The sequence below is a fragment of the Apodemus sylvaticus genome, chromosome 11, assembly GCF_947179515.1.
Source record: "Apodemus sylvaticus chromosome 11, mApoSyl1.1, whole genome shotgun sequence".
NCBI lineage: Eukaryota > Metazoa > Chordata > Mammalia > Rodentia > Muridae > Apodemus > Apodemus sylvaticus.
In genome coordinates, this window is record NC_067482.1 from 75,162,386 (window position 1) to 75,177,406 (window position 15,021).

A 15,021-nucleotide genomic window follows, 5' to 3' on the forward strand; every position below is an offset into this window, starting at 1 on the left:
TATGTCAAGGACGAAGGTAGAGAATGCTTTCTCGAGGCCCTTCCTGTCAGGGAACTAACCTCATTAGAAACTCCACCACCTTCATCTAGCCCTTGATTAGCAGAGCCCCCACTTGCTAGTAATCTCTATCACACCAGTGTTAGGGATTCATCCTTAGCATGAGGGAGCACACAAGGTCCAGTCCCTTCCTCTCAATAATACCTAAAACAGAAAAACAAACAAACAAACAAAAGGATATGTCCCTGAAAGTGAATAACGCGTTGATCCTTTTATTATCTGATGACAACTTGCAGTCGAGGATGTAGGCTCTCAGCTTCTGGCTCCAGGCTCCCTACCTGTCACTTACTTCCCTGCTTCCCTTCTAGAATGGTCTCTCATCCCTCTAGACCCGTAAGCCCAAACAAACCTTTCTTCTAGAAGTCGCCTTGGCCATGGTGCTTATCACAGCCACAGAAAAGTACTAAACTTGCATTGTTCGCCTGGGCATCATGTGTGTGCCACGTAGGACAGAGGCCACCGCTTGTCTCCAAGAAGTAGAGTTCCAGGTGGTTGTGAGCTGCCATGTGGTGCTGGGAACTGAACTTGGGTCCTCTGCAAGAGCCCTTAACCGCTGAGCCATCTCTCCGGCCCCTAAGAACATTGTGTTCTGTTTCCAACATCTCTGAATCCCAGACTGTCCACATACACACCAGCGGGATCCCTTCCACCTCACAAACGTCACAGAAACCACTGTACCAACAAGAGTCATCACAAAAGGAACTTCACTGAAGAGGTGACAACCCTAAGGCTAACACATAAAAATTTAAAAATGCATAATCTTACATGTAAGTCAGAAAATAAAATAGCTGTTTAAAAAAAAAAATCTAACAAAAATCCTTGAAACCAGGATGTGTGCCTTCATGAGTGTGTTGCGCGCTGGTACGTGTGCCTGCGTGCATGCGCATGTGTGTGCGTGCGTGTGTGTGCGTGCGTGTGCGTGGTGTGTGTGTGTGTGTGTACCACATATCTCCCCCCTTCAAAAACTATAAAGGAGTTTTTGAAATTTAAAACAATGATAAAAACTTCATACAAGGATCTAGAGAAAAAGTTGAGAGGCTCTTCCCAAAAGGAAATGCGTGGCGCTTCAAAGGCACGGGGCACCATGGGCACAGCTGCCCGCATTATCTCCAGACATCTACAGCAGGTGAGCTTGCTCAGCCCATTGTCCAGGCTCTCCTGGTGGTTCCATCATGGAGGCTGACTGACTGCCAGCAAGGCTGGCCTTTGCAGGTTAGCTCAGCCTCTAGCCCCCATGCTCCCCAGGGGCTGGGGGTGGAGCTGAGACTCTCTACCCTCATCCGCCCCCCAGCAGGATGCTCCAGGCCCCCCCCCCCCCAGCTGTTATGCAATGGCGAAGAGATGCTGAGGTTCCTATCACCTCCCGCTTAGAGGACTACACGTCAGGCGTTCCAAACCAAGATTCAAAACTGGAACCAAGTCTGTATTTTCTTACTCTGTAGAACTGTCTCACACGACTATGGGGGTGGGGGGAGCTGGAGGGCAAAAAAGTAAATAGGCATTGGGAGTTGGGGACAGAGTGTGTGACCCCAACCCCGCCCCTTCCACAGTCCCACTCTCTCAGGGCAGATGCCTTTCCCACCCTGCTCCTGCTTCCTGCTCTTCTCCTCCCCCTCCTCACTCAGATCCCCCCCCCCCACACACACACATACACAACTTCTCCTCTCCTCTCCCTTCTCTCTCCTCTCTCCCCCTCCCCTTCTCAGCTAAAACCTTCAAAGTGGTGGTCCCCAGGGATCAGAGCTGGCTTGGAGAAGGGCCGGGTTGATTGCTCTGTTTTTGTTTCAAGCTTTGAAGAACTTTTGACTCTTAAAACCGTGCGCTTGTGTAACTGTGTTTAAAATGGGTATTTAATGTTTAAACAAAATCTGAGCCTTGACCGAGAAGAAGATGTGCATTCCTAAGGTTTAGGGAGCCCAGCCACTTTGAAGACCTGTGGAAAGCTATAAATCCCTCTCCCAGGAAAAACACACCCACACACAAAACAGCCACACAGGAGATCAGGGCATTCCTAAGTCCACCAAGCTTGGGTTCTATCTTAAAAGTAAAGCTTCTATGTTTTTTGTTTGTGTCGGTGTTTGGTTTTCCTTACAGAGGCGAGGGTGAGGGTGAAACCTGGGGCATCCTGCACCCTAGGCAAGCCTTCTGCTGCTGAGCGACACCCCAGCCCAGATTCTGGTTCCTCATAAAATTCCTTTCAGAGCGAAGCTGACCTTTACTACACAGGGATGGGGGCCCTTCCGCCATGAAACAGAGGGTGTGCTGACCCTTTAGAGTGTGACTGTCAGCTGGGCTGACTCATTCCAGCTGAGTCCATTCCAGAAACAAGGGGCCCTCCATCTAAACCTTGAGAAGGCAAGGTCCTAAATTCCCCACCTGGGTGTTTCTTCCACCAGCAGAATCTCTAAGGATTTCTGGGCAATACTCTACTCCCAGCGGGAAAAAAAAAAAACAAGCCGTGTGAGGCTGACCTGTCTGCAATACTGTAAACCTCCACAGAAAGTCAGAAAAATAGGTCTTTGTTTCTGAAACAGGGTCTTCCAATGCAACCTGGCCTCAGACTCGCAATGTGGCCCAGGTTGGCCTAGAACTCACGGACATCCATCCTGCCTCTCAGGTCAAAAGGTTTGCCACAAAATCCTGACATCCTGGGTTTGATCCTCTGCTTCCAGGCTCAATGTCCGGAAAGGACAAACCAACTCTTGAACTCATGAAAGTGGTCCTCTTCGGGAGCAAACACACACATACACACACACACACACACACACACATTACAAACATGCGCATGCATACAAACAGAATGGAATCTTCATGTCCCTGACAATTTGTTTAAACCGTTGGTGCCTCAGTTCACATGTCCATGAATGGAAAGTAGCCAAGTCACCTCACAGGATGTTGCAGTAAGAGGACCAGGTGACTTCAGAGGACACAATGACTGATCCCCACAGACACTCGTGCCCAAACCCTAAACATGGCAAACTGCCTCTTTCCTCTCTTATCTAGGTGGTCAACTGAACACATCGGCCTTCAAATCAACTTTGGAACTTTCTCTGGGTAGAAAAGCAACATGCATAAGAGATATCACATTTAACAGGAGGCTCTATCTGAAGGTCACAGGGTAGCAAAGGAAGGAAGGGAGGGAGGGAGGAAGGAAGGAGGGAGGGAGGGAAGGAGGGAGGGAGGGCCTTTCAGAGTGAATGGTAGTCCCCAGCTGGTAGGGGAAACAGGAACCTGGCCTGGTCCTATGGTCACAAGAAACTCCTAATGGCCAATAAGACACTGCGCCTGGAAGCGACTCTCCCTAGAGCTGAGCAACTCTTACCTTGCCATGTTTTGCCCAGCAACAGTGTATGTTGTGTGTATGTTAGTGAACAAAGTTAAGTGTGTGGTACTAAAAAACGGATACACTGAATTAACAAGAGTAGCCAGCGGCGTGGCATTCATTAACTCCCTTAAAACTAGAGGCAGGAACCGGGCGGTGGTGGCGCACGCCTGTAATCCCAGCACTCTGGGAGGCAGAGGCAGACAGATTTCTGAGTTCAAGGCCAGCCTGGTCTACAGAGTGAGTTCCAGAACAGCCAGGGCTATACAGAGAAACCCTGTCTCGAAAAAACCAAATCCAAAAAACCAAAAATCAAAAAAACAAAAACAAAACAAAACAAAAAACAAAAAAAAACTAGAGGCAGGGCTGAGGACTGGATTTCTTTCTTCTTTCTTTTCTTTCTTTCTTTCTTACTTTCTTTCTTACTTTCTTTCTTTCTTTCTTTCTTTCTTTCTTTCTTTCTTTCTTTCTTTCTTTCTTTCTTTCTCTCCTTTTTTCAAGACAGAGTTTCTCTCCCAGCTGTGCTAGAACTCACTTTGTAGACCAGGCTGGCCTCTAACTCACAGAGATCTGCCTGCCTCTGCCTCCAAGTGCTAGGATTAAAGGCTATATGTGCAACTACCACCTGGTGGAATTTCATTTAATAGCAAAGCACTCGCCTTACTAGCCCAAGATCCTGGGTTCAGTCATACATGCACGCGGGGGGGGGGGGGCACGTACATACACATACACACACACACACACACCACAAAAGAACAGGGATGGCTACATTTCATCCAAAATAATAGATCACAGTCTTCATTACCGCCACAGATTTCAGGAATTCTAATTTGTCCAGAACCCCTCAAAATTTCCATTTCCCACAATGCACTGCCTTTCCTTTACCAGTCCAGCAATACCAGTGCTGCAGGAAATTCAACCATCAACGCCCCCTAGGAAACTCTGGCTGGCTACTGCACTTAGTCACCAGTCACAGCACTGTGCTTTCCCACACCACAGGAATTCTGTATGTCTGTATTAACACATAGGATGCTGTATATTAATATCTGCATTTCTCAACAGACATTCCTCCCACTGCTGAGTTTGTGAGCCTCCGTGTTCTGTTGTAACATTAGAGCAACAAAAGTGTTCAGTAGAAACTGGTGAAGAGATGGGAGTCGGACTGACAGCTGGCCCAGGGACAGGCAGTGTAGGGCCGCCAAGATGGACCCTCCTGCTGCCAGAGCTGGCCTCACCCTGACACTTGCCCCTCATGAGTAGGATACTGAGTTGCAGCAAGTGGCTGTCTTCCTGCTCTTGACCTCTGACTTCCCTGACCTTTCTGAATCTCCAGTCAGGTCCCTTAGGAGCCAAGGATCAAGAAAGAAATCAGTCATAAAAGGAAGGCACTTGTGGCTCTGAACTGTGAGAGAAGCCATCAGAAGCTCACACACACACACACACACACACACACACGCACACGCACACGCACACGCACACACACAAGCACACACGCGCGTGCGTGCGCGCGCACACATACATACACACACACACACACATACACACATTTTCATAGAAACCATATAAAACTGGAATTTGAACTTGATTTCCCCAAAACACCTACCAAATGATACTGATCATTCAGGGTGTAAAACAATGCTAAGTTTCCTGGCACCGCATCCAGGACTCTTGAGTGTGTATAGAAAAGCAAAGAAAAATCAACCCTTAATGTTGCATTCTTTTATAACTTCAGCAACATATGATTTTACAACTTAAAAAAAGATCCTTTCTATTTATAATTGCATTGAACCTTCCAAATAGTAATAATAATATTTTTAAAGGCATTGCTAAGAACTAATGCACTTAACTTGCACAGATGAAGGAACTGAGGCTGAGAGAACCTGACTTAAAAAGCCAAACTCTAAGCCAGGCGCTGGTGGCGCACACCTGTAATCCCAGCACGCTGGGAGGCAGAGGCAGGCGGATTTCTGAGTTCCAGGACAGCCTGGTCTACAGAGTGAGTTCCAGGACAGCCAGGGCTACATAGAGAAGCCCTGTCTCAAAAAAAAAAAAAAAAAAAAAATCCAAAAGCCGAACTCTTAACTCGAGTCCCTTCCTGGAGAACTATGGGACGCCATCCTTAACCCCACCACATCTCCATCCTGTCCACACACAATAGTTCTGGGCCCTAAGGCAATAACAGACACAGGAACCTGATAGTGGGAGAGGTGGCCTGGGAAACGCTGGGTAGTAGTGACACCACAGCATACAGTCTGAAAAAAGCAATCCTCCACAGTTATGCGAGGGCTACATGGTGACATACAGAGGTGTCAAGATATAGAATAAGGGAAGTGACATCGTTTCAAACCCTTGTGGCAGCCACAGAAATCTCCAGCCACGGATGGGAGCAGACAAATGGCACCTAACCAACCTGCTGTGATCAGTGACAGGCGAACACCCACAAGAGGACAGTAGTGAAGAAGTCGAGCTCTACCCCTAGCCCTGTGCAATCTCTCCACAGAGACCCCTGTCACTTTGTCTGGACAGAAATCAAGGCAGCTATGAATGAAACTGAGGAGAGAAACTCAAATTAAAAGGGGACATGTCACAGCAAGGAGCACCATCCCTCGACAGACCAGCCATCACTGACTTTCTATCCTTGCCATTATCTAGATAGCAGAGAGAACTGTGCTCTTCCTACACACACACACACACACACACACACACACACACACACACACACAGCTAGAAGAAACTCTGCACACTGAATTCCCACCTCAGCACAGACTCACGGAAGGGTTGGCTTCTGCTCCTTAGAGCTGAACTCCTCTATCAATCCCTTAACACATCATGTCCTTTTTACACACACTACAATTAAATGAGCCTTCCAATGGTTAGACAGAGCCCAGGGCATCGACTCCGGGGCACTCTCAAGATTCCACTCGCTTCAGAGCCTCTCAAGTAAAATCCTGGCTATAGCTTGGGACCTGGAAATGCACAGTTGGCAGACTCCATCCAACAACACACCAACAGATGCTCTTGAAAACAGATCTGCACCCAATGGCTTCATTAAGGGAGGAATGTGATACAGTGGAGATGCAAACAAAACACAATATAAAGGGTTCAAAGGGGCTGGAGAGATGCCTTGTGGGTAAGAGAGTCTGAGGGCTGAGAGACAGACAGTTCATGGTCAAGGATGCTTGCTGTGCATGGAGTTTGGTTTTTAGCACCCACAGCCCCCCCCCTTGCCTGCAACTCCAGACCTAACAGATCTGATGCCCTCTTCTGACCTCAAAAGGCATTCATTCCATGTGTATGTACACGTACACACACACACACACATACCCCTCTCTGGTGTATGTGTGTGTGTGTGTGTGTGAAGGGTGTAAATCTTCAAAAAGGTCAAAAACAAATTATTTTAATAATTTTTCAAAAAGCGTGCAAGATGACACCGAAAAGTACGAGCTTCCATCGTATACACTTGTCCCATACACTGATGATCTTACTCAACCTTTTTAAATTTTATTTTATTTTTTTTTTTTACTTAATGTCTATGGTTGTTTTGCTTTCATGTGTCTGTCATACCATGTGCTCACGGTGTCGACAGAGGCCAGAGCTGGCACTGGGTGCCCTGGATCTAGACCATGTGGGTATAGGATTCAAGCTCCAGGGCCTCTGCAGGAGCAGCCAGCCACCTTGACCACGAGCCATCTCTCAGTCCTTGGCTCAACCTTTGTAAAAAGAAACTGAGAAGCAAGGAAGTAGCTTGCTCTTTAGACTACATTTTTCAAATATCTCCTTCATATCTTTGCCATAGGCCAACCTCCTTCTGCTATATTTGGTTAAAAGAATGAAGGGTTTAGGGCCAAGAATGTTCCTTAAAATTGTCTGGTTGAAGACCTTCAAAGGTGAGAAGGCTAAAACCTAGAGGAGAAACCAGGAAGGACAGTAAATCAACCTCAGAGCCAAAACTAGACTCAATGAACTCTGTTCGAGTACTCTACATCATAAAACAAACCCAGTCAGAGAGGTTAAAAAAAATCCTTTAATATCTTTGAGAGGCTTTGTAGCTTTAAAACAACGTGAAAATACCTGGATTCATAGTGTAGACAAAGGCCCTCTCATGTGGCCCCACCTCCTGCCTGCTCCGGGAACAAACTGGGTCTGTGTCTTTCAGAGCGTTCTGTTTCCCACCCACCCACCCCACCCACCCCACCCCCACCCCCGAGCTATGATAGGTACTTTTGGCCCAAACTCACAATGTGTAAAGGAGAGAACTAACACAGGAAGGATCAGAGAGAAAGTTTGGTGAGGCAGAGGCTTGCCGGAGGAGCTCAGCACACAGAGCTGAGCTGGTGCAAGCGCAGGAGGAGAGGGCAGAGACTAAGCGTGGATCTTACAACGGGACAAGGGTGGCTCCCAGCCTAGTTTTGTATCCTATGCCTGATGTTAGAGTCAGGCTCTCTTTTAGGACAAATTGTGGGTTGCTTATTGAAACTCCTTGTTCCAACTGCAGCCTGCCCTCTCCCCACAAACACACACATACATGCACAGGCACACACACACATGCACATGCACAAATCATCCATCCCTGATGCGTGACAAGTGGGTTTTAAAATGCTCGTGGAAGCAGTATCTAATGAATGGCCCCCACTTTAGTTAATAGCTGAGGAGGGCCCAGCCTGAGGGGCAGCCTCAGGTCCCCTCCTTGGCCCTCACCCCAAGGCTGCCTTCATAAATCTCATCTCCAACTGTAACTGCTTTGGCTTGGTTCCCTGGGTGTGGATTTTCTTGATTCAAACGCATTCTGCAGCCCGCCAAGTTCTTGGGAGAGTTTCCTCCACTTGCCAGGCCTGGCTGGGAGTTACAAAGTCAACTCTCTGGCTTTCCAGATTTTTTTTTTCTTCCCAACGGAAGAAATCAAGAAGCTGAGGGCAGAGAGGCTCTGCTCCCTCCAATCAGCACCGGCCTCTGGGTCTGGGTCGCCAGGCCTAGGACTGGAGTAAGTAGCCCCATGGCTGGCCTCCCAGCTCCCAGCACAGTGACAGCCCCACGATCCCCAGGGACCCGCAGGGTGAGGGGCACATTCGCAGGCAGGCTACTCCAGAATCCGTGTGGCGCCCCCCCCCACACACACCACCCGCTACCCGCTTCAGTTCACTGAATAAAGACAATACAAAACACTGAAGAGCGCGGGTGACAGTCGGTCCACCACCTTAGAGGCAACTGCGCCCATCAGCACAGGGCTTCGCTCACCTCACCGACACACCAGTGCCCAATTCACACCCAAACGGGGGGGGGGGCTGGGACTAAATGGGCAAAGCCTGGGTCGTCAAGCCATGGGACACAGGACCAAGATCCCATGCGCGCATGTCCACGCTGTCACCCTCAGTGACACACGAAACCATACCCAATATAAGGACAGAAACAGCCTTCCCACCCGCCAAGCATCCCCACACACTTAAGTCCACGTAGTTACCTCCGGAGCCATACACACCTCATAGGGAATCAGGAAGGCGCCCTCACACAGGGGTCCTCCCCCCTCCCATCCCGGTCTCTCTTGGTGACAACTAGCTACACCCAAGAGGGAGGGACGAAAAAGAGCCCACTCATAGGGCGACGAGGACCTGAAGGCGCAGAGCCCTCAGTGCCACCCGGCGGCAAGACAATGCCAGGGCGCACGGACTCGTGAGTGCTCAGGTCCATCCAGGCGGTCCCCTCGGGGTCCCCGTCCATCCGAAGAGTAAGGCAGCGGCCACCAACCCTGCAGCACACGCTCTGACCCGCTTCAGCCGACCGCCAAGCCGGGAACCCCAGTTCAGCCTTAGCGACTGTCCTGCAAGTCCAAATACACGGTCGGTCCTTTAGGTCTCCGATGACTTCGAGCAGTTCCTGGAAAACCATTCCCAACCTACTTATTCTGTCCAGCCCTGTCTGGGGACCCTACAGGGCCTTGGGGACCCTATCTGGCCCTGGGGACTCTGACCTCCAGGGACCCAACTTAGTCCTGGAGACCCCGTCCAGTCCTGTATAGGGACCCTGCCCTGTCCCGAGACGCTGCCCTGTCAGGAGTCCCTGGTCAGCCCTGTCTAACACCCTGAAGGGCCTCAAGAACCCTAACCGGCCCTGGAGACCCTGCCCAGCCTTGTCCGGGGTCCCTGCCCGGCCCAGGGCATCCAACTTGGGGACCTTAAGAGGGGACATCGTGGGAAACCTGGCCCCGCTCTGGGTTCAAAGTCGCCGCTGCCTCACCTCAAGATTCAGTGGCTGGTGAGCGCTGGACGGCCGAGGGACCGCAGCCCGCGGAGCGTCCTCTGCCTCAACAATGGAGCCCGGGGCGGGGCCCTGCGCAGCTCAGAGATCTCACAGTCGAGACCGGGAGCCCAGACACCGCCGGAGCGAGCTGTGGCTGGAGAACTCTGCGCAGGCGCAATAGGCCCCGCCTGCCTCCATAGCTCCGCCCCCTAAGCAGCAAGAACCCGCCCTCTAACCAATGGTGAGAAGGTTGGGAGGAGGAGGCGTGGTCAGGAGGAACAAAGAGAGGCTGGGCGGGGCCGTGGGTCAGAGCCTGCACCCAGGACACTGCGCCGACCTGATTTCGGGTTGGGCTAAGCGCCCACGTGGACTCGGTTCAGCGGTACTCAGTGCTCATCCCAAAGCTAGAATATTGGTTCTAAAGGAAAACGGATGCACAAGGAACAAGATCTCCTGCCATCCGAATTACAGTCCTCATAGCTTTGTCGGTCTTCTGGTCACTCAGCAAGCATTTCGAAGCATATTGGTATCATTAAGAGTAGAAAGAAAGAGAAAACTCCCTTTAGGTGCTGAGCGAAACAGGTGCGTTTCTCTGTCCCACTTCAGGATCCCAGCATTAATCTTGTTTCTTTCCTGCTCAGAACCTTGGTTTTTTGTATTCCCCCACCAGGCATGACTCCTAGCTACCTACCATTTCCATTTATCCATATCTCAAATATCTTTAAAACCTGCCCAAGCCTTAGAGGACTGTTCTGGAAGGTATCTCTACAATATTTGTGGATTTCCCTCTACTGCACAACCTGTCCCTCTTCTCCTCGAAGACTCCCCTTCTGCCTCTGACATGAGGCCTTGTGATCAGGGCTGCAAAGAGCATCCTCTTGGCATGGATACCCTCACCAGAAGCCCCATCCACATACATGATCACATCCACATACATGAGCCAATGCACAAAGCAGTGACCTCCACCAGACCTCAGTTGGACGGCCCAGAAATTACAAACCACTTACTTCCGGAGACAGGCCAGCCTGCCCCTCCTCGGTGAGTTGCTTCAGTGCACACTGGAGCCCAGGCAGAGCCTCAGTCCTGTCTGACTCCCAGAGCCAACAGATGAACTGCTTGCCTAGTTACTGGGGCCTCTTGGTACAGACCCTTATGAGAGAGAACTATCCTAGGAAGTAGATTTGATTGGCATGGTGCTTAGTGTTAATTGTCAACTTGATGGGACACCCTGTGAAGGATTACCTCACCTCCGGGCATGCATGCACAGAGCAGTTACCTAGATTTGGCTGAGGTGGGAAACCTACACTGAAGGTGGACAGTACCCATTACTGGGCTCAGGTCCTCAGGTATAAAATGGAGAGATCTAGCTGAGGACAGGTGTTCACTGGCCTCAGCTTCTTGAAGGTAAGTGTGGTATGACCTCTAGAAGCTCCTGACACTGTGACATCCTCACAATGGGCTGAACCACAGCTGGAGAGCCATGGGCCAAAAGAAACCTTTCTTTCTTAAATTGCTTTTGTCCGGATATTTTATCAGTGCAACAGAAAAATAAAGACGCTCCGGGACAGCGTCGTGCTGCGGGAGCCGTGCTGGGCTGGGACACAGAAGCAGAATGGTGAGTCGCGTTGCTCAAAACTGAGAGCAGCTGTGCTTGGGAAAAGCCAGGGAAGGAGGGAAAATAAAAGGAGTTGAGGAAGAGGGGAGGGGAAGGCAGGTGGCGTGAGGACAGGAGAGGCGGCCATTATGGCCCGGAACATTTTAAGAATAGAAATATCTAAAGGCCAGTCACTCCAACCTGTCTTACCCTGTCACGCTGTCATCCTGAACTGTTCTCCGGTGACCTCTGGCCCGTTTCATATGAGCAGACAGGGGTCCAGGGAGGCTTTGGGATAACAGAGTCTGCATGGCGTTGAGAGGGGTTGGAGGACTATAAAGGAGTCCTCCAGAGTATCATGCACCATTTTATCTGAAGCTCAAGCAATTCAATCCAAGTTTCGGACTTGGCCTCTTCTAAGATGACAGACCCTGTTGGCATCTGCATAGATTTCTGGGCGGCTCGCTCCACAGTAATCAAATGTAGATGAGGACAGTGCCCCGGGCCCCAAACATAATTGCAGATATTTCCTTCTAAAATGAATCATAACTCATGAAAAATATCTTTACTTATTTATTTTTGAGCCCTCTGCACTGACTCTGGGCTTTGCTGCACTAAGGGGGAGGACATCAATCTCTTTCCTGGCTCGGAGGTCAGGTCATGTCCTCCTTGAGAACCTGAGCAAGGGACTAGAAGACCTCTGAGACTCATCCCGTGTGTGTGCCTTGGCTTCTCTGAGCAGCACGGTTATTTCAGTTAAGCTCGCCACCCTTCCTCTGTCTCACACCCGTTTGGTCAAGGTTGATCTGCATTGGTGGGTGAGCCATGCTTCTGGATAGATACACAAATACATATGTGCTAACTAGTAGTTTGCTTGTGGCTCCTCCCCCCAGCACCCACCCCAAACGAGAGCCACCCTGCATGCATCAGTCCGTGTTTGGTGACTTTGACCCTTGTATGAAAGGTCGAGAGAAGGAGAGTGCCAGAAATGGACGGCAAGGCCTAGAGCTCCACAGTCCCAGCTTGAGTTCCATGACTCCCCCAAGCCACAATGCTATTAGATCTGCTGCCTTGTGTGTGCATGTGCGTGCGTGCATGTGTATGTGTGCACACACATGTTTAGACAGAGGGGAAAGGAAGTAAATGATGGCTCATTGTCCTCCTACCTCAGCCTCTTGTACGCTGGCTCTGGCCAATGTTGTTGTTGTTGTTTAAATAGGTTCCCTGTTGACTTTGGGATTTACCAGGGATGACCCTGAATCCCCAATCCTTCTGCCCCAGCTTCCCAAGAGCCAGGATTAGAAATGACAGAGGTGTAAGCATAGCTTAGTTTTTCTCTTTCTTTTTTTTCTTAGACGTATTAATTTATGTATATGAGTGCGGCACTTGCATGTATGCCTGCATGACAGAAGAAGGCATCAGATCGCATCACAGATGGTTGTGGGCCAGTATATGGTTGCTGAGAATTGAACTCAGAACCTCTGGAAGAGCAGTCAGTGCTCTTACCCACTGAGCCCTTCCAGCTTAGTTTCTGGAAGATAGCATTTAAGTTTCTGATTCTTTTCATATTCCAGTGCAGTGTGCATATTGTCTTTCTCTAATTATGTTTCACATGACATACCCCCAAATCCAACAGGACTCCTGTGAACGCTGGAGAAACCATGATGTCATGCTTCATTGCTCCCTGGAACAATGCAACAAATGTTTGTCTAATTCAAGCAATATGTGTGTGTGCTGTGTCCATTTATACAATTCCACTTCCGTTTTTTAGAGATTAATGATTCCCCCAGGGGCTGAAGAGATGGCTCAGTGGTTAAGGATGCTTACCTTTCTATCAGAGGATCAGAGTTCAGAGTTCAGTTGAGGCAGCTTACAACCTGTAACTCCATCTCAGCAGATCTCAACCTTCCTAATGCTGCAACCCTTTAATACACCTCCTTAGGTTGTGGTGACCCCCCCAGCCATAAAATTATTTCACTGTTATTTCATAACTGTACTTTGTATGGTTATGAATCGTGATGTATATATTTGATATGCAGAATTTCTAATATGTGGCCCACAAAGGGGTCAAGAACCGCTGTTCCAGCTCTAAGGGATCCGATGCCCCCTTCTGGCCTCCATGGGCATCTGCATAGATGCACACATTAAAAAAAGCTTTTTCCCACAGTACATAGCTAATACCACATGGTCTGTAGAGACACTTATGAGATATATCTTACTTGTAATCCCAACATGGAGAAAGCAAAAGCAGGAGGATTCCAAGTGCTCACCGGCCAGTCAACCTAGCCTAATCAGTGAGCCACAGGAATATGAGAGACCTTGTCTCAACAACAACAAGGACATGGCAAGGCTGCAGAGAGATGGTACAGTAGTTAAGAACACTGGCTGCTTGCTATTGCAGAAGACCCAGGTTTGGTTCCCATCACCCACACAGCAGCTCACAACCATCTGTAACTCCAGTTCCATGTGATCAATGCCCCTTCTGACCTCCAAAGGCATCAGGCCCGCACATGCTGCATATACATGCATGCATACATACATGCATGCATACAAAACACTGGCATAAATAAAGTAAATAGTTTTTTTAAAAAATCAAGTAATGGCATCCAAATTTGATCTCTGACCTCCACACATGTGCACTTACACTCAGTCTGAGGAGCAGTGGCAGGTCTTCAGCTCAAGAAGGACAGGAAGTAGCCACTGTCATTCCCGGAGCCCAGCTCAGTCACGGGTGCTCAGGCAAGCACCAACCTCCCACTCCTTTGGTCAGAGGTGGCCTTGTGCTGGGAACAGGCCTCCCAGCTGTGACTGAACCAGGCAGCCCCATTTAGTCCTTGGACAGATCAGGAGAATAGATTGCCTAGCCCCAAAATTCTGTCCACTTTGGGAGGAGAGGCCTAGCTTCTGGAAGGATCCACAACTGATGTAATTTGCCTGAACCTGAGTAGGTCTGATCTGGCTTCCTTTACCTCTGAAGAGGTAGTCAGGGAGCCTGAAAGGGAATTAGAACTGATACAAGTTGGGAACACAGCTGGCCCAGAGTAGTTCCCAGAGGCCAAAATGTAACAATGGGAGTTCTGCCTGAGAAGCTCTGGTGAAGTAGGGGTCAGCAACCATGGGAGGAGGCAGGGAAAGATGAGGCTGGGGTCAAGACTAGGAGACTGCCCAGTGGACAGAGGCATGGCTGTAGGCCTCAAAGATGCTTGATGTCCTTTGGGTCTGTGGTCATCTCAGGACTTAAAGAATCATAGGACAAAACTACCTGGAGTTTCCACTGGTATTGGGCAGATCCCTCAGTTCATGGAACAATGCTAGTACTAAATTGCTGGAACATCTGGTAAATGTCTCCTGCAGGACCTGGGACGATGATGGATTTTTGCTAGTTGGTGGGGGGAGGGGGGAGGGAGTCCTTTCTGCCTCCTGGTAAGCAGAGATCATGGATTATAGTCTGCCAACTGTCGTGGAGCAAGTGTTGGTACGCTTTTGCCTTCCCTATGGTAGAGGATAGGGGCTCATGGAGTTTCTTTCCTTGCTGCCTAGCATCACAGGTCTAGATGCATTGTAAGAGGATCCTTAGGATGCAGGGATCCAGAGTTCAGATGGCAGGTGTCACCATCACTAAAGGATGAGGGGCTGGGCCAGATGAGGATGCCCAGCAGGTACACTATGGATCTTGTTAAAAGACCAGAGGTGCAAATGCTTCCTGCCAGACAGGAATGGCAGGAGCCCTGTCCCAAGCAAGGGCAGTAGCAACTCTAAATCCTCCGAGGCGTACAGTTTGACCCTTAAATTCAGCCACAATGGTCATATGTCA

The 15,021-nt window shown here is 49.5% G+C and overlaps 1 protein-coding gene across 1 annotated transcript in view; it reads right to left on the bottom strand.

Moving 5' to 3' along the window:
* The window catches only part of Afap1 (actin filament associated protein 1), a 111,232-nt gene extending 101,462 nt beyond the window's left edge, over positions 1-9,770 (bottom strand). Inside the window, exon 1 of the mRNA XM_052198755.1 lies at positions 9,611-9,770. The gene's annotated coding sequence lies outside the window, so the exon portion shown is untranslated. The remainder of the gene's footprint in view (positions 1-9,610) is intronic.
* Between the last annotated feature and the right edge of the window lie 5,251 nt (positions 9,771-15,021).